This window comes from Eleutherodactylus coqui, unplaced genomic scaffold (assembly GCF_035609145.1).
Source record: "Eleutherodactylus coqui strain aEleCoq1 unplaced genomic scaffold, aEleCoq1.hap1 HAP1_SCAFFOLD_519, whole genome shotgun sequence".
Lineage (NCBI taxonomy): Eukaryota > Metazoa > Chordata > Amphibia > Anura > Eleutherodactylidae > Eleutherodactylus > Eleutherodactylus coqui.
The window spans coordinates 13,245-26,559 of record NW_027101863.1 but is presented as its reverse complement, the minus strand read 5'-3'; the positions used below and the strand labels follow the sequence as shown (position 1 = coordinate 26,559).

The window sequence follows — 13,315 nt, the reverse complement described above, 5'->3', positions numbered from 1 at the left end:
TTCTTTCCTTTTCGGAGGTGCGTTCGCACTGCAGAAAGCCCATAGGAAAGGAGGAGGAGCTGTCAACGGGCATTCTAAGCTGAATGTGCCTGCTCTCGTCAGATCGCGGCCGCCAGCCAGCTTGAGGCCTGGCAAGTACCAGTATGGGGTGACCGGCTGGGAATCCCAGGTCCCGTTGACTTTTAAGGCCGTGAGTAGGTTTCTTTCCTTTTCGGAGGTGCGTTCGCACTGCAGAAAGCCCATAGGAAAGGAGGAGGAGCTGTCAACGGGCATTCTAAGCTGAATGTGCCTGCTCTCGTCAGATCGCGGCCGCCAGCCAGCTTGAGGCCTGGCAAGTACCAGTATGGGTGACCGGCTGGAATCCCAGGTCCCGTTGACTTTTAAGGCCGTGAGTAGGTTTCTTTCCTTTTCGGAGGTGCGTTCGCACTGCAGAAAGCCCATAGGAAAGGAGGAGGAGCTGTCAACGGGCATTCTAAGCTGAATGTGCCTGCTCTCGTCAGATCGCGGCCGCCAGCCAGCTTGAGGCCTGGCAAGTACCAGTATGGGTGACCGGCTGGGAATCCCAGGTCCCGTTGACTTTTAAGGCCGTGAGTAGGTTTCTTTCCTTTTCGGAGGTGCGTTCGCACTGCAGAAAGCCCATAGGAAAGGAGGAGGAGCTGTCAACGGGCATTCTAAGCTGAATGTGCCTGCTCTCGTCAGATCACGGCCGCCAGCCAGCTTGAGGCCTGGCAAGTACCAGTATGGGTGACCGGCTGGGAATCCCAGGTCCCGTTGACTTTTAAGGCCGTGAGTAGGTTTCTTTCCTTTTCGGAGGTGCGTTCGCACTGCAGAAAGCCCATAGGAAAGGAGGAGGAGCTGTCAACGGGCATTCTAAGCTGAATGTGCCTGCTCTCGTCAGATCGTGGCCGCCAGCCAGCTTGAGGCCTGGCAAGTACCAGTATGGGTGACCGCTGGGAATCCCAGGTCCCGTTGACTTTTAAGGCCGTGAGTAGGTTTCTTTCCTTTTCGGAGGTGCGTTCGCACTGCAGAAAGCCCATAGGAAAGGAGGAGGAGCTGTCAACGGGCATTCTAAGCTGAATGTGCCTGCTCTCGTCAGATCGTGGCCGCCAGCCAGCTTGAGGCCTGGCAAGTACCAGTATGGGTGACCGGCTGGGAATCCCAGGTCCCGTTGACTTTTAAGGCCGTGAGTAGGTTTCTTTCCTTTTCGGAGGTGCGTTCGCACTGCAGAAAGCCCATAGGAAAGGATGAGGAGCTGTCAACGGGCATTCTAAGCTGAATGTGCCTGCTCTCGTCAGATCGCGGCCGCCAGCCAGCTTGAGGCCTGGCAAGTACCAGTATGGGTGACCGGCTGGGAATCCCAGGTCCCGTTGACTTTTAAGGCCGTGAGTAGGTTTCTTTCCTTTTCGGAGGTGCGTTCGCACTGCAGAAAGCCCATAGGAAAGGAGGAGGAGCTGTCAACGGCATTCTAAGCTGAATGTGCCTGCTCTCGTCAGATCGCGGCCGCCAGCCAGCTTGAGGCCTGGCAAGTACCAGTATGGGTGACCGGCTGGGAATCCAGGTCCCGTTGACTTTTAAGGCCGTGAGTAGGTTTCTTTCCTTTTCGGAGGTGCGTTCGCACTGCAGAAAGCCCATAGGAAAGGAGGAGGAGCTGTTAACGGGCATTCTAAGCTGAATGTGCCTGCTCTCGTCAGATCGCGGCCGCCAGCCAGCTTGAGGCCTGGCAAGTACCAGTATGGGTGACCGGCTGGGAATCCCAGGTCCCGTTGACTTTTAAGTCCGTGAGTAGGTTTCTTTCCTTTTCGGAGGTGCGTTCGCACTGCAGAAAGCCCATAGGAAAGGAGGAGGAGCTGTCAACGGGCATTCTAAGCTGAATGTGCCTGCTCTCGTCAGATCGCGGCCGCCAGCCAGCTTGAGGCCTGGCAAGTACCAGTATGGGTGACCGGCTGGGAATCCAGGTCCCGTTGACTTTTAAGGCCGTGAGTAGGTTTCTTTCCTTTTCGGAGGTGCGTTCGCACTGCAGAAAGCCCATAGGAAAGGAGGAGGAGCTGTCAACGGGCATTCTAAGCTGAATGTGCCTGCTCTCGTCAGATCGCGGCCGCCAGCCAGCTTGAGGCCTGGCAAGTACCAGTATGGGTGACCGGCTGGGAATCCCAGGTCCCGTTGACTTTTAAGGCCGTGAGTAGGTTTCTTTCCTTTTCGGAGGTGCGTTCGCACTGCAGAAAGCCCATAGGAAAGGAGGAGGAGCTGTCAACGGGCATTCTAAGCTGAATGTGCCTGCTCTCGTCAGATCGCGGCCGCCAGCCAGCTTGAGGCCTGGCAAGTACCAGTATGGGTGACCGGCTGGGAATCCCAGGTCCCGTTGACTTTTAAGGCCGTGAGTAGGTTTCTTTCCTTTTCGGAGGTGCGTTCGCACTGCAGAAAGCCCATAGGAAAGGAGGAGGAGCTGTCAACGGGCATTCTAAGCTGAATGTGCCTGCTCTCGTCAGATCGCGGCCGCCAGCCAGCTTGAGGCCTGGCAAGTACCAGTATGGGTGACCGGCTGGGAATCCCAGGTCCCGTTGACTTTTAAGGCCGTGAGTAGGTTTCTTTCCTTTTCGGAGGTGCGTTCGCACTGCAGAAAGCCCATAGGAAAGGAGGAGGAGCTGTCAACGGGCATTCTAAGCTGAATGTGCCTGCTCTCGTCAGATCACGGCCGCCAGCCAGCTTGAGGCCTGGCAAGTACCAGTATGGGTGACCGGCTGGGAATCCCAGGTCCCGTTGACTTTTAAGGCCTGTGAGTAGGTTTCTTTCCTTTTCGGAGGTGCGTTCGCACTGCAGAAAGCCCATAGGAAAGGAGGAGGAGCTGTCAACGGGCATTCTAAGCTGAATGTGCCTGCTCTCGTCAGATCGTGGCCGCCAGCCAGCTTGAGGCCTGGCAAGTACCAGTATGGTGACCGGCTGGGAATCCCAGGTCCCGTTGACTTTTAAGGCCGTGAGTAGGTTTCTTTCCTTTTCGGAGGTGCGTTCGCACTGCAGAAAGCCCATAGGAAAGGAGGAGGAGCTGTCAACGGGCATTCTAAGCTGAATGTGCCTGCTCTCGTCAGATCGCGGCCGCCAGCCAGCTTGAGGCCTGGCAAGTACCAGTATGGGTGACCGGCTGGGAATCCCAGGTCCCGTTGACTTTTAAGGCCGTGAGTAAGGGTTTCTTTCCTTTTCGGAGGTGCGTTCGCACTGCAGAAAGCCCATAGGAAAGGATGAGGAGCTGTCAACGGGCATTCTAAGCTGAATGTGCCTGCTCTCGTCAGATCGCGGCCGCCAGCCAGCTTGAGGCCTGGCAAGTACCAGTATGGGTGACCGGCTGGGAATCCCAGGTCCTGTTGACTTTTAAGGCCGTGAGTAGGTTTCTTTCCTTTTCGGAGGTGCGTTCGCACTGCAGAAAGCCCATAGGAAAGGAGGAGGAGCTGTCAACGGGCATTCTAAGCTGAATGTGCCTGTCTTCTTCAGATCGCGGCCGCCAGCCAGCTTGAGGCCTGGCAAGTACCAGTATGGGTGACCGGCTGGGAATCCCAGGTCCCGTTGACTTTTAAGGCCGTGAGTAGGTTTCTTTCCTTTTCGGAGGTGCGTTCGCACTGCAGAAATCCCATAGGAAAGGAGGAGGAGCTGTCAACGGGCATTCTAAGCTGAATGTGCCTGCTCTCGTCAGATCGCGGCCGCCAGCCAGCTTGAGGCCTGGCAAGTACCAGTATAGGTGACCGGCTGGGAATCCCAGGTCCCGTTGACTTTTAAGGCCGTGAGTAGGTTTCTTTCCTTTTCGGAGGTGCGTTCGCACTGCAGAAAGCCCATAGGAAAGGAGGAGGAGCTGTCAACGGGCATTCTAAGCTGAATGTGCCTGCTCTCGTCAGATCGCGGCCGCCAGCCAGCTTGAGGCCTGGCAAGTACCAGTATGGGTGACCGGCTGGGAATCCCAGGTCCTGTGACTTTTAAGGCCGTGAGTAGGTTTCTTTCCTTTTCGGAGGTGCGTTCGCACTGCAGAAAGCCCATAGGAAAGGAGGAGGAGCTGTCAACGGGCATTCTAAGCTGAATGTGCCTGCTCTCGTCAGATCGCGGCCGCCAGCCAGCTTGAGGCCTGGCAAGTACCAGTATGGGTGACCGGCTGGGAATCCCAGGTCCTGTTGACTTTTAAGGCCGTGAGTAGGTTTCTTTCCTTTTCGGAGGTGCGTTCGCACTGCAGAAAGCCCATAGGAAAGGAGGAGGAGCTGTCAACGGGCATTCTAAGCTGAATGTGCCTGCTCTCGTCAGATCGCGGCCGCCAGCCAGCTTGAGGCCTGGCAAGTACCAGTATAGGTGACCGGCTGGGAATCCCAGGTCCCGTTGACTTTTAAGGCCGTGAGTAGGTTTCTTTCCTTTTCGGAGGTGCGTTCGCACTGCAGAAAGCCCATAGGAAAGGAGGAGGAGCAGTCAACGGGCATTCTAAGCTGAATGTGCCTGTCTTCTTCAGATCGCGGCCGCCAGCCAGCTTGAGGCCTGGCAAGTACCAGTATGGGTGACCGGCTGGGAATCCCAGGTCCCGTTGACTTTTAAGGCCGTGAGTAGGTTTCTTTCCTTTTCGGAGGTGCGTTCGCACTGCAGAAAGCCCATAGGAAAGGAGGAGGAGCTGTCAACGGGCATTCTAAGCTGAATGTGCCTGCTCTCGTCAGATCGCGGCCGCCAGCCAGCTTGAGGCCTGGCAAGTACCAGTATGGGTGACCGGCTGGGAATCCCAGGTCCTGTTGACTTTTAAGGCCGTGAGTAGGTTTCTTTCCTTTTCGGAGGTGCGTTCGCACTGCAGAAAGCCCATAGGAAAGGAGGAGGAGCTGTCAACGGGCATTCTAAGCTGAATGTGCCTGCTCTCGTCAGATCGCGGCCGCCAGCCAGCTTGAGGCCTGGCAAGTACCAGTATGGGTGACCGGCTGGGAATCCCAGGTCCCGTTGACTTTTAAGGCCGTGAGTAGGTTTCTTTCCTTTTCGGAGGTGCGTTCGCACTGCAGAAAGCCCATAGGAAAGGAGGAGGAGCTGTCAACGGGCATTCTAAGCTGAATGTGCCTGCTCTCGTCAGATCGCGGCCGCCAGCCCGCTTGAGGCCTGGCAAGTACCAGTATGGGTGACCGGCTGGGAATCCAGGTCCCGTTGACTTTTAAGGCCGTGAGTAGGTTTCTTTCCTTTTCGGAGGTGCGTTCGCACTGCAGAAAGCCATAGGAAAGGAGGAGGAGCTGTCAACGGGCATTCTAAGCTGAATGTGCCTGCTCTCGTCGGATCGCGGCCGCCAGCCAGCTTGAGGCCTGGCAAGTACCAGTATGGGTGACCGGCTGGGAATCCCAGGTCCCGTTGACTTTTAAGGCCGTGAGTAGGTTTCTTTCCTTTTCGGAGGTGCGTTCACACTGCAGAAAGCCCATAGGAAAGGAGGAGGAGCTGTCAACGGGCATTCTAAACTGAATGTGCCTGCTCTCGTCAGATCGCGGCCGCCAGCCAGCTTGAGGCCTGGCAAGTACCAGTATGGGTGACCGGCTGGGAATCCCAGGTCCCGTTGACTTTTAAGGCCGTGAGTAGGTTTCTTTCCTTTTCGGAGGTGCGTTCGCACTGCAGAAAGCCCATAGGAAAGGAGGAGGAGCTGTCAACGGGCATTCTAAGCTGAATGTGCCTGCTCTCGTCAGATCGCGGCCGCCAGCCAGCTTGAGGCCTGGCAAGTACCAGTATGGGTGACCGGCTGGGAATCCCAGGTCCCGTTGACTTTTAAGGCCGTGAGTAGGTTTCTTTCCTTTTCGGAGGTGCGTTCGCACTGCAGAAAGCCCATAGGAAAGGAGGAGGAGCTGTCAACGGGCATTCTAAGCTGAATGTGCCTGCTCTCGTCAGATCACGGCCGCCAGCCAGCTTGAGGCCTGGCAAGTACCAGTATGGGTGACCGGCTGGGAATCCCAGGTCCCGTTGACTTTTAAGGCCGTGAGTAGGTTTCTTTCCTTTTCGGAGGTGCGTTCGCACTGCAGAAAGCCCATAGGAAAGGAGGAGGAGCTGTCAACGGGTTCTAAGCTGAATGTGCCTGCTCTCGTCAGATCGTGGCCGCCAGCCAGCTTGAGGCCTGGCAAGTACCAGTATGGGTGACCGGCTGGGAATCCCAGGTCCCGTTGACTTTTAAGGCCGTGAGTAGGTTTCTTTCCTTTTCGGAGGTGCGTTCGCACTGCAGAAAGCCCATAGGAAAGGAGGAGGAGCTGTCAACTGGCATTCTAAGCAGAATGTGCCTGCTCTCGTCAGATCGCGGCCGCCAGCCAGCTTGAGGCCTGGCAAGTACCAGTATGGGTGACCGGCTGGGAATCCCAGGTCCCGTTGACTTTTAAGGCCGTGAGTAGGTTTCTTTCCTTTTCGGAGGTGCGTTCGCACTGCAGAAAGCCCATAGGAAAGGAGGAGGAGCTGTCAACGGGCATTCTAAGCTGAATGTGCCTGCTCTCGTCAGATCGCGGCCGCCAGCCAGCTTGAGGCCTGGCAAGTACCAGTATGGGTGACCGGCTGGGAATCCCAGGTCCCGTTGACTTTTAAGGCCGTGAGTAGGTTTCTTTCCTTTTCGGAGGTGCGTTCGCACTGCAGAAAGCCCATAGGAAAGGAGGAGGAGCTGTCAACGGGCATTCTAAGCTGAATGTGCCTGCTCTCGTCAGATCGCGGCCGCCAGCCAGCTTGAGGCCTGGCAAGTACCAGTATGGGTGACCGGCTGGGAATCCCAGGTCCCGTTGACTTTTAAGGCCGTGAGTAGGTTTCTTTCCTTTTCGGAGGTGCGTTCGCACTGCAGAAAGCCCATAGGAAAGGAGGAGGAGCTGTCAACGGGCATTCTAAGCTGAATGTGCCTGCTCTCATCAGATCGCGGCCGCCAGCCAGCTTGAGGACTGGCAAGTACCAGTATAGGTGACCGGCTGGGAATCCCAGGTCCCGTTGACTTTTAAGGCCGTGAGTAGGTTTCTTTCCTTTTCGGAGGTGCGTTCGCACTGCAGAAAGCCCATAGGAAAGGAGGAGGAGCAGTCAACGGGCATTCTAAGCTGAATGTGCCTGTCTTCTTCAGATCGCGGCCGCCAGCCAGCTTGAGGCCTGGCAAGTACCAGTATGGGTGACCGGCTGGGAATCCCAGGTCCCGTTGACTTTTAAGGCCGTGAGTAGGTTTCTTTCCTTTTCGGAGGTGCGTTCGCACTGCAGAAAGCCCATAGGAAAGGAGGAGGAGCTGTCAACGGGCATTCTAAGCTGAATGTGCCTGCTCTCGTCAGATCGCGGCCGCCAGCCAGCTTGAGGCCTGGCAAGTACCAGTATAGGTGACCGGCTGGGAATCCCAGGTCCCGTTGACTTTTAAGGCCGTGAGTAGGTTTCTTTCCTTTTCGGAGGTGCGTTCGCACTGCAGAAAGCCCATAGGAAAGGAGGAGGAGCTGTCAACGGGCATTCTAAGCTGAATGTGCCTGCTCTCGTCAGATCGCGGCCGCCAGCCAGCTTGAGGCCTGGCAAGTACCAGTATGGGTGACCGGCTGGGAATCCCAGGTCCCGTTGACTTTTAAGTCCGTGAGTAGGTTTCTTTCCTTTTCGGAGGTGCGTTCGCACTGCAGAAAGCCCATAGGAAAGGAGGAGGAGCTGTCAACGGGCATTCTAAGCTGAATGTGCCTGCTCTCGTCAGATCGCGGCCGCCAGCCAGCTTGAGGCCTGGCAAGTACCAGTATGGGTGACCGGCTGGGAATCCAGGTCCCGTTGACTTTTAAGGCCGTGAGTAGGTTTCTTTCCTTTTCGGAGGTGCGTTCGCACTGCAGAAAGCCCATAGGAAAGGAGGAGGAGCTGTCAACGGGCATTCTAAGCTGAATGTGCCTGCTCTCGTCAGATCGCGGCCGCCAGCCAGCTTGAGGCCTGGCAAGTACCAGTATGGGTGACCGGCTGGGAATCCCAGGTCCCGTTGACTTTTAAGGCCGTGAGTAGGTTTCTTTCCTTTTCGGAGGTGCGTTCGCACTGCAGAAAGCCCATAGGAAAGGAGGAGGAGCTGTCAACGGGCATTCTAAGCTGAATGTGCCTGCTCTCGTCAGATCGCGGCCGCCAGCCAGCTTGAGGCCTGGCAAGTACCAGTATGGGTGACCGGCTGGGAATCCCAGGTCCCGTTGACTTTTAAGGCCGTGAGTAGGTTTCTTTCCTTTTCGGAGGTGCGTTCGCACTGCAGAAAGCCCATAGGAAAGGAGGAGGAGCTGTCAACGGGCATTCTAAGCTGAATGTGCCTGCTCTCGTCAGATCGCGGCCGCCAGCCAGCTTGAGGCCTGGCAAGTACCAGTATGGGTGACCGGCTGGGAATCCCAGGTCCCGTTGACTTTTAAGGCCGTGAGTAGGTTTCTTTCCTTTTCGGAGGTGCGTTCGCACTGCAGAAAGCCCATAGGAAAGGAGGAGGAGCTGTCAACGGGCATTCTAAGCTGAATGTGCCTGCTCTCGTCAGATCACGGCCGCCAGCCAGCTTGAGGCCTGGCAAGTACCAGTATGGGTGACCGGCTGGGAATCCCAGGTCCCGTTGACTTTTAAGGCCGTGAGTAGGTTTCTTTCCTTTTCGGAGGTGCGTTCGCACTGCAGAAAGCCCATAGGAAAGGAGGAGGAGCTGTCAACGGGCATTCTAAGCTGAATGTGCCTGCTCTCGTCAGATCGTGGCCGCCAGCCAGCTTGAGGCCTGGCAAGTACCAGTATGGGTGACCGGCTGGGAATCCCAGGTCCCGTTGACTTTTAAGGCCGTGAGTAGGTTTCTTTCCTTTTCGGAGGTGCGTTCGCACTGCAGAAAGCCCATAGGAAAGGAGGAGGAGCTGTCAACGGGCATTCTAAGCTGAATGTGCCTGCTCTCGTCAGATCGCGGCCGCCAGCCAGCTTGAGGCCTGGCAAGTACCAGTATAGGTGACCGGCTGGGAATCCCAGGTCCCGTTGACTTTTAAGGCCGTGAGTAGGTTTCTTTCCTTTTCGGAGGTGCGTTCGCACTGCAGAAAGCCCATAGGAAAGGAGGAGGAGCAGTCAACGGGCATTCTAAGCTGAATGTGCCTGTCTTCTTCAGATCGCGGCCGCCAGCCAGCTTGAGGCCTGGCAAGTACCAGTATGGGTGACCGGCTGGGAATCCCAGGTCCCGTTGACTTTTAAGGCCGTGAGTAGGTTTCTTTCCTTTTCGGAGGTGCGTTCGCACTGCAGAAAGCCCATAGGAAAGGAGGAGGAGCTGTCAACGGGCATTCTAAGCTGAATGTGCCTGCTCTCGTCAGATCGCGGCCGCCAGCCAGCTTGAGGCCTGGCAAGTACCAGTATGGGTGACCGGCTGGGAATCCCAGGTCCTGTTGACTTTTAAGGCCGTGAGTAGGTTTCTTTCCTTTTCGGAGGTGCGTTCGCACTGCAGAAAGCCCATAGGAAAGGAGGAGGAGCTGTCAACGGGCATTCTAAGCTGAATGTGCCTGCTCTCGTCAGATCGCGGCCGCCAGCCAGCTTGAGGCCTGGCAAGTACCAGTATGGGTGACCGGCTGGGAATCCCAGGTCCTGTTGACTTTTAAGGCCGTGAGTAGGTTTCTTTCCTTTTCGGAGGTGCGTTCGCACTGCAGAAAGCCCATAGGAAAGGAGGAGGAGCTGTCAACGGGCATTCTAAGCTGAATGTGCCTGCTCTCGTCAGATCGCGGCCGCCAGCCAGCTTGAGGCCTGGCAAGTACCAGTATAGGTGACCGGCTGGGAATCCCAGGTCCCGTTGACTTTTAAGGCCGTGAGTAGGTTTCTTTCCTTTTCGGAGGTGCGTTCGCACTGCAGAAAGCCCATAGGAAAGGAGGAGGAGCAGTCAACGGGCATTCTAAGCTGAATGTGCCTGTCTTCTTCAGATCGCGGCCGCCAGCCAGCTTGAGGCCTGGCAAGTACCAGTATGGGTGACCGGCTGGGAATCCCAGGTCCCGTTGACTTTTAAGGCCGTGAGTAGGTTTCTTTCCTTTTCGGAGGTGCGTTCGCACTGCAGAAAGCCCATAGGAAAGGAGGAGGAGCTGTCAACGGGCATTCTAAGCTGAATGTGCCTGCTCTCGTCAGATCGCGGCCGCCAGCCAGCTTGAGGCCTGGCAAGTACCAGTATGGGTGACCGGCTAGGAATCCCAGGTTCTGTTGACTTTTAAGGCCGTGAGTAGGTTTCTTTCCTTTTCGGAGGTGCGTTCGCACTGCAGAAAGCCCATAGGAAAGGAGGAGGAGCTGTCAACGGGCATTCTAAGCTGAATGTGCCTGCTCTCGTCAGATCGCGGCCGCCAGCCAGCTTGAGGCCTGGCAAGTACCAGTATGGGTGAATGGCTGGGAATCCCAGGTCCCGTTGACTTTTAAGTCCGTGAGTAGGTTTCTTTCCTTTTCGGAGGTGCGTTCGCACTGCAGAAAGCCCATAGGAAAGGAGGAGGAGCTGTCAACGGGCATTCTAAGCTGAATGTGCCTGCTCTCGTCAGATCGTGGCCGCCAGCCAGCTTGAGGCCTGGCAAGTACCAGTATGGGTGACCGGCTGGGAATCCCAGGTCCCGTTGACTTTTAAGGCCGTGAGTAGGTTTCTTTCCTTTTCGGAGGTGCGTTCGCACTGCAGAAAGCCCATAGGAAAGGAGGAGGAGCTGTCAACGGGCATTCTAAGCTGAATGTGCCTGCTCTCGTCAGATCGCGGCCGCCAGCCAGCTTGAGGCCTGGCAAGTACCAGTATGGGTGACCGGCTGGGAATCCCAGGTCCCGTTGACTTTTAAGGCCGTGAGTAGGTTTCTTTCCTTTTCGGAGGTGCGTTCGCACTGCAGAAAGCCCATAGGAAAGGATGAGGAGCTGTCAACGGGCATTCTAAGCTGAATGTGCCTGCTCTCGTCAGATCGCGGCCGCCAGCCAGCTTGAGGCCTGGCAAGTACCAGTATGGGTGACCGGCTGGGAATCCCAGGTCCTGTTGACTTTTAAGGCCGTGAGTAGGTTTCTTTCCTTTTCGGAGGTGCGTTCGCACTGCAGAAAGCCCATAGGAAAGGAGGAGGAGCTGTCAACGGGCATTCTAAGCTGAATGTGCCTGCTCTCGTCAGATTGCGGCCGCCAGCCAGCTTGAGGCCTGGCAAGTACCAGTATGGGTGACCGGCTGGGAATCCCAGGTCCCGTTGACTTTTAAGGCCGTGAGTAGGTTTCTTTCCTTTTCGGAGGTGCGTTCGCACTGCAGAAAGCCCATAGGAAAGGAGGAGGAGCTGTCAACGGGCATTCTAAGCTGAATGTGCCTGCTCTCATCAGATCGCGGCCACCAGCCAGCTTGAGGTCTGGCAAGTACCAGTACTCGTGACCGGCTGGGAATCCCAGGTCCCGTTGACTTTTAAGGCCGTGAGTAGGTTTCTTTCCTTTTCGGAGGTGCGTTCGCACTGCAGAAAGCCCATAGGAAAGGAGGAGGAGCAGTCAACGGGCATTCTAAGCTGAATGTGCCTGTCTTCTTCAGATCGCGGCCGCCAGCCAGCTTGAGGCCTGGCAAGTACCAGTATGGGTGACCGGCTGGGAATCCCAGGTCCCGTTGACTTTTAAGGCCGTGAGTAGGTTTCTTTCCTTTTCGGAGGTGCGTTCGCACTGCAGAAAGCCCATAGGAAAGGAGGAGGAGCTGTCAACGGGCATTCTAAGCTGAATGTGCCTGCTCTCGTCAGATCGCGGCCGCCAGCCAGCTTGAGGCCTGGCAAGTACCAGTATAGGTGACCGGCTGGGAATCCCAGGTCCCGTTGACTTTTAAGGCCGTGAGTAGGTTTCTTTCCTTTTCGGAGGTGCGTTCGCACTGCAGAAAGCCCATAGGAAAGGAGGAGGAGCAGTCAACGGGCATTCTAAGCTGAATGTGCCTGTCTTCTTCAGATCGCGGCCGCCAGCCAGCTTGAGGCCTGGCAAGTACCAGTATGGGTGACCGGCTGGGAATCCCAGGTCCCGTTGACTTTTAAGGCCGTGAGTAGGTTTCTTTCCTTTTCGGAGGTGCGTTCGCACTGCAGAAAGCCCATAGGAAAGGAGGAGGAGCTGTCAACGGGCATTCTAAGCTGAATGTGCCTGCTCTCGTCAGATCGCGGCCGCCAGCCAGCTTGAGGCCTGGCAAGTACCAGTATGGGTGACCGGCTGGGAATCCCAGGTCCTGTTGACTTTTAAGGCCGTGAGTAGGTTTCTTTCCTTTTCGGAGGTGCGTTCGCACTGCAGAAAGCCCATAGGAAAGGAGGAGGAGCTGTCAACGGGCATTCTAAGCTGAATGTGCCTGCTCTCGTCAGATCGCGGCCGCCAGCCAGCTTGAGGCCTGGCAAGTACCAGTATGGGTGACCGGCTGGGAATCCCAGGTCCTGTTGACTTTTAAGGCCGTGAGTAGGTTTCTTTCCTTTTCGGAGGTGCGTTCGCACTGCAGAAAGCCCATAGGAAAGGAGGAGGAGCTGTCAACGGGCATTCTAAGCTGAATGTGCCTGCTCTCGTCAGATCGCGGCCGCCAGCCAGCTTGAGGCCTGGCAAGTACCAGTATAGGTGACCGGCTGGGAATCCCAGGTCCCGTTGACTTTTAAGGCCGTGAGTAGGTTTCTTTCCTTTTCGGAGGTGCGTTCGCACTGCAGAAAGCCCATAGGAAAGGAGGAGGAGCTGTCAACGGGCATTCTAAGCTGAATGTGCCTGCTCTCGTCAGATCGCGGCCGCCAGCCAGCTTGAGGCCTGGCAAGTACCAGTATGGGTGACCGGCTGGGAATCCCAGGTCCTGTTGACTTTTAAGGCCGTGAGTAGGTTTCTTTCCTTTTCGGAGGTGCGTTCGCACTGCAGAAAGCCCATAGGAAAGGAGGAGGAGCTGTCAACGGGCATTCTAAGCTGAATGTGCCTGCTCTCGTCAGATCGCGGCCGCCAGCCAGCTTGAGGCCTGGCAAGTACCAGTATAGGTGACCGGCTGGGAATCCCAGGTCCCGTTGACTTTTAAGGCCGTGAGTAGGTTTCTTTCCTTTTCGGAGGTGCGTTCGCACTGCAGAAAGCCCATAGGAAAGGAGGAGGAGCAGTCAACGGGCATTCTAAGCTGAATGTGCCTGTCTTCTTCAGATCGCGGCCGCCAGCCAGCTTGAGGCCTGGCAAGTACCAGTATGGGTGACCGGCTGGGAATCCCAGGTCCCGTTGACTTTTAAGGCCGTGAGTAGGTTTCTTTCCTTTTCGGAGGTGCGTTCGCACTGCAGAAAGCCCATAGGAAAGGAGGAGGAGCTGTCAACGGGCATTCTAAGCTGAATGTGCCTGCTCTCGTCAGATCGCGGCCGCCAGCCAGCTTGAGGCCTGGCAAGTACCAGTATGGGTGACCGGCTGGGAATCCCAGGTCCTGTTGACTTTTAAGGCC

At 56.3% G+C, this 13,315-nt stretch overlaps 49 pseudogenes; all 49 read left to right on the top strand.

Moving 5' to 3' along the window:
• Positions 1 to 61: 61 nt before the first annotated feature.
• LOC136592586 (5S ribosomal RNA) lies at positions 62 to 181 on the top strand (annotated as a pseudogene).
• A 278-nt stretch (positions 182 to 459) lies between these two features.
• LOC136592598 (5S ribosomal RNA) lies at positions 460 to 578 on the top strand (annotated as a pseudogene).
• An 80-nt stretch (positions 579 to 658) lies between these two features.
• On the top strand, positions 659 to 777 carry LOC136592511 (5S ribosomal RNA; annotated as a pseudogene).
• Positions 778 to 1,055: 278 nt separating this feature from the next.
• LOC136592496 (5S ribosomal RNA) lies at positions 1,056 to 1,174 on the top strand (annotated as a pseudogene).
• An 80-nt stretch (positions 1,175 to 1,254) lies between these two features.
• Positions 1,255 to 1,373, top strand: LOC136592597 (5S ribosomal RNA; annotated as a pseudogene).
• A 277-nt stretch (positions 1,374 to 1,650) lies between these two features.
• On the top strand, positions 1,651 to 1,769 carry LOC136592454 (5S ribosomal RNA; annotated as a pseudogene).
• An 80-nt stretch (positions 1,770 to 1,849) lies between these two features.
• LOC136592413 (5S ribosomal RNA) lies at positions 1,850 to 1,967 on the top strand (annotated as a pseudogene).
• An 80-nt stretch (positions 1,968 to 2,047) lies between these two features.
• LOC136592596 (5S ribosomal RNA) lies at positions 2,048 to 2,166 on the top strand (annotated as a pseudogene).
• An 80-nt stretch (positions 2,167 to 2,246) lies between these two features.
• On the top strand, positions 2,247 to 2,365 carry LOC136592595 (5S ribosomal RNA; annotated as a pseudogene).
• An 80-nt stretch (positions 2,366 to 2,445) lies between these two features.
• LOC136592594 (5S ribosomal RNA) lies at positions 2,446 to 2,564 on the top strand (annotated as a pseudogene).
• Positions 2,565 to 2,644: 80 nt separating this feature from the next.
• On the top strand, positions 2,645 to 2,763 carry LOC136592510 (5S ribosomal RNA; annotated as a pseudogene).
• Positions 2,764 to 3,042: 279 nt separating this feature from the next.
• LOC136592593 (5S ribosomal RNA) lies at positions 3,043 to 3,161 on the top strand (annotated as a pseudogene).
• Positions 3,162 to 3,243: 82 nt separating this feature from the next.
• Positions 3,244 to 3,362, top strand: LOC136592443 (5S ribosomal RNA; annotated as a pseudogene).
• Positions 3,363 to 3,641: 279 nt separating this feature from the next.
• Positions 3,642 to 3,760, top strand: LOC136592554 (5S ribosomal RNA; annotated as a pseudogene).
• A 278-nt stretch (positions 3,761 to 4,038) lies between these two features.
• LOC136592442 (5S ribosomal RNA) lies at positions 4,039 to 4,157 on the top strand (annotated as a pseudogene).
• Positions 4,158 to 4,237: 80 nt separating this feature from the next.
• On the top strand, positions 4,238 to 4,356 carry LOC136592553 (5S ribosomal RNA; annotated as a pseudogene).
• Positions 4,357 to 4,635: 279 nt separating this feature from the next.
• LOC136592441 (5S ribosomal RNA) lies at positions 4,636 to 4,754 on the top strand (annotated as a pseudogene).
• Positions 4,755 to 4,834: 80 nt separating this feature from the next.
• On the top strand, positions 4,835 to 4,953 carry LOC136592592 (5S ribosomal RNA; annotated as a pseudogene).
• Positions 4,954 to 5,033: 80 nt separating this feature from the next.
• On the top strand, positions 5,034 to 5,151 carry LOC136592561 (5S ribosomal RNA; annotated as a pseudogene).
• A 79-nt stretch (positions 5,152 to 5,230) lies between these two features.
• Positions 5,231 to 5,349, top strand: LOC136592463 (5S ribosomal RNA; annotated as a pseudogene).
• Positions 5,350 to 5,429: 80 nt separating this feature from the next.
• On the top strand, positions 5,430 to 5,548 carry LOC136592491 (5S ribosomal RNA; annotated as a pseudogene).
• An 80-nt stretch (positions 5,549 to 5,628) lies between these two features.
• Positions 5,629 to 5,747, top strand: LOC136592591 (5S ribosomal RNA; annotated as a pseudogene).
• Positions 5,748 to 5,827: 80 nt separating this feature from the next.
• LOC136592508 (5S ribosomal RNA) lies at positions 5,828 to 5,946 on the top strand (annotated as a pseudogene).
• Positions 5,947 to 6,422: 476 nt separating this feature from the next.
• LOC136592589 (5S ribosomal RNA) lies at positions 6,423 to 6,541 on the top strand (annotated as a pseudogene).
• An 80-nt stretch (positions 6,542 to 6,621) lies between these two features.
• Positions 6,622 to 6,740, top strand: LOC136592588 (5S ribosomal RNA; annotated as a pseudogene).
• A 478-nt stretch (positions 6,741 to 7,218) lies between these two features.
• Positions 7,219 to 7,337, top strand: LOC136592552 (5S ribosomal RNA; annotated as a pseudogene).
• Positions 7,338 to 7,417: 80 nt separating this feature from the next.
• On the top strand, positions 7,418 to 7,536 carry LOC136592581 (5S ribosomal RNA; annotated as a pseudogene).
• Positions 7,537 to 7,616: 80 nt separating this feature from the next.
• On the top strand, positions 7,617 to 7,734 carry LOC136592411 (5S ribosomal RNA; annotated as a pseudogene).
• An 80-nt stretch (positions 7,735 to 7,814) lies between these two features.
• Positions 7,815 to 7,933, top strand: LOC136592569 (5S ribosomal RNA; annotated as a pseudogene).
• Positions 7,934 to 8,013: 80 nt separating this feature from the next.
• Positions 8,014 to 8,132, top strand: LOC136592556 (5S ribosomal RNA; annotated as a pseudogene).
• An 80-nt stretch (positions 8,133 to 8,212) lies between these two features.
• LOC136592544 (5S ribosomal RNA) lies at positions 8,213 to 8,331 on the top strand (annotated as a pseudogene).
• An 80-nt stretch (positions 8,332 to 8,411) lies between these two features.
• On the top strand, positions 8,412 to 8,530 carry LOC136592507 (5S ribosomal RNA; annotated as a pseudogene).
• An 80-nt stretch (positions 8,531 to 8,610) lies between these two features.
• LOC136592495 (5S ribosomal RNA) lies at positions 8,611 to 8,729 on the top strand (annotated as a pseudogene).
• Positions 8,730 to 8,809: 80 nt separating this feature from the next.
• On the top strand, positions 8,810 to 8,928 carry LOC136592551 (5S ribosomal RNA; annotated as a pseudogene).
• Positions 8,929 to 9,207: 279 nt separating this feature from the next.
• Positions 9,208 to 9,326, top strand: LOC136592440 (5S ribosomal RNA; annotated as a pseudogene).
• Positions 9,327 to 9,406: 80 nt separating this feature from the next.
• LOC136592439 (5S ribosomal RNA) lies at positions 9,407 to 9,525 on the top strand (annotated as a pseudogene).
• Positions 9,526 to 9,605: 80 nt separating this feature from the next.
• Positions 9,606 to 9,724, top strand: LOC136592550 (5S ribosomal RNA; annotated as a pseudogene).
• Positions 9,725 to 10,003: 279 nt separating this feature from the next.
• On the top strand, positions 10,004 to 10,122 carry LOC136592562 (5S ribosomal RNA; annotated as a pseudogene).
• A 279-nt stretch (positions 10,123 to 10,401) lies between these two features.
• Positions 10,402 to 10,520, top strand: LOC136592494 (5S ribosomal RNA; annotated as a pseudogene).
• An 80-nt stretch (positions 10,521 to 10,600) lies between these two features.
• On the top strand, positions 10,601 to 10,719 carry LOC136592532 (5S ribosomal RNA; annotated as a pseudogene).
• Positions 10,720 to 10,799: 80 nt separating this feature from the next.
• On the top strand, positions 10,800 to 10,918 carry LOC136592438 (5S ribosomal RNA; annotated as a pseudogene).
• Positions 10,919 to 10,998: 80 nt separating this feature from the next.
• LOC136592502 (5S ribosomal RNA) lies at positions 10,999 to 11,117 on the top strand (annotated as a pseudogene).
• Positions 11,118 to 11,595: 478 nt separating this feature from the next.
• Positions 11,596 to 11,714, top strand: LOC136592549 (5S ribosomal RNA; annotated as a pseudogene).
• Positions 11,715 to 11,993: 279 nt separating this feature from the next.
• On the top strand, positions 11,994 to 12,112 carry LOC136592436 (5S ribosomal RNA; annotated as a pseudogene).
• Positions 12,113 to 12,192: 80 nt separating this feature from the next.
• LOC136592435 (5S ribosomal RNA) lies at positions 12,193 to 12,311 on the top strand (annotated as a pseudogene).
• An 80-nt stretch (positions 12,312 to 12,391) lies between these two features.
• Positions 12,392 to 12,510, top strand: LOC136592548 (5S ribosomal RNA; annotated as a pseudogene).
• An 80-nt stretch (positions 12,511 to 12,590) lies between these two features.
• On the top strand, positions 12,591 to 12,709 carry LOC136592434 (5S ribosomal RNA; annotated as a pseudogene).
• An 80-nt stretch (positions 12,710 to 12,789) lies between these two features.
• LOC136592547 (5S ribosomal RNA) lies at positions 12,790 to 12,908 on the top strand (annotated as a pseudogene).
• Positions 12,909 to 13,187: 279 nt separating this feature from the next.
• Positions 13,188 to 13,306, top strand: LOC136592433 (5S ribosomal RNA; annotated as a pseudogene).
• Positions 13,307 to 13,315: the final 9 nt, after the last annotated feature.